This window comes from Pteropus alecto, unplaced genomic scaffold, assembly GCF_000325575.1.
Source record: "Pteropus alecto unplaced genomic scaffold, ASM32557v1 scaffold53, whole genome shotgun sequence".
Lineage (NCBI taxonomy): Eukaryota > Metazoa > Chordata > Mammalia > Chiroptera > Pteropodidae > Pteropus > Pteropus alecto.
In genome coordinates this window covers 6165618-6166968 of record NW_006434366.1, presented here as the reverse complement: position 1 = coordinate 6166968, position 1351 = coordinate 6165618, and the positions used below count along the sequence as shown (strand labels likewise).

Here is a 1351-nt window from a genome sequence, read left to right as displayed (position 1 = left end):
GCTAGGGATTGCCAGAGTTATTTGAGTTTCTGTTTTCTGTTGTTCGTGGCTGTGCCTGGGAATTGCATATTTGCCCAGGTTTCTTAAACTCTGGAGGAAAGTGAAACACTTACTCCTCTATTCCTCGGTCCCGTCTGTCTGCACTCTGGGGTCTTCGGGTGGGGCTGTGCGTGAGGCAGTAATGGCCATGAGACTGGACCACCGTGGAGGTCGGTGGGTCGCTCAGGCATCAGGCTGCAGCCCCACTGTTGTGGGGAAGATAGCAGATCTGTCCTTGAGCTGGGATCTGTCTGGCAATTTTCAGCTTACAATCCCTTATTTTTTTTATTTTTTACGTCTACAGCACCTGGTCTTCTTAGGCGGTCTCCTATCCAGCTACTAACCAGGCCCGACCTTGCTCAGCTTCTGAAATCAGACAGAATTGGGCTTGTTCTAAAAAAATATTTTACATATAATTGCTGGGAAGAGGCATCATTAAAGCAGATTTTATATCTGACTCAGCAATTCCATTACTAGGTATACACCCAGGAAATTTAAAACCATATGTCACATAAAGAAATGCACATGAATGTTCACAGAAGCATTACTCATATTAGCCAAAAGCAAAAAATGATTTAAACGTCCATCCGTTGACCAATGGGTAAACGAAATGTGGTATGGCCGCACAATGGGCTTTTATTCTGCAATAAAAAGAAGAAAAAAGTGAAACATCAAATCAGTGTGAATGAACCTTGAAAGCAGTACGGTAAGTGAAAGACGCCAGTTGCAAAAAACCACATGTCATGCTTTTCTATTTGTATGTAATGTCTAAAACCCACAAAGGACAATTCTGTAGAGACAAAGTAGAATATATGGTTCTGTAGGGTTGGGGTAGGGTACAGGGTTTTTTATTGGGTGGTAATGGAAATCTTTAAAATGAGATTGTGGTGATGGTTGCACAACTCTGTGAATATCCTAAAAACCGCTAGACTGTACACTTTAAAAGGGAAAATTGGTCTACGGCCATGCCACCCTGAACGTGCCCGATCTCGTCTGATCTCGGAAGCTAAGCAGGGTCAGGCCTGGTTAGTAGTTGGACGGGAGACCAACTAGAAATAATAGGTGCTGTAGGTGTTAAAAAACAAAAAAAATATTAAAAAAAATAAAAAATACATATCTATAAAATATTACATTTTTAACATCTATAAAGTATTACATTTTTTAATATCTGTAAAGCATTACATTTTTTAAAAAGCAAGTTTTCAGCGTAATTTAGAAATTACTATCACTTGATTAATTTGCAGATGTTTCTGTTCCCGCCACATGGTGTCGATGATCTCCCTTGAAGTCTTCGTCATGCTGTTGGGAAGTG

General features: G+C 40.3%; 1 pseudogene; it reads left to right on the top strand.

Annotated features, from left to right (window-relative positions):
- The first annotated feature begins 994 nt into the window (after window positions 1-994).
- LOC112477597 lies at window positions 995-1113 on the top strand (annotated as a pseudogene).
- Window positions 1114-1351: the final 238 nt, after the last annotated feature.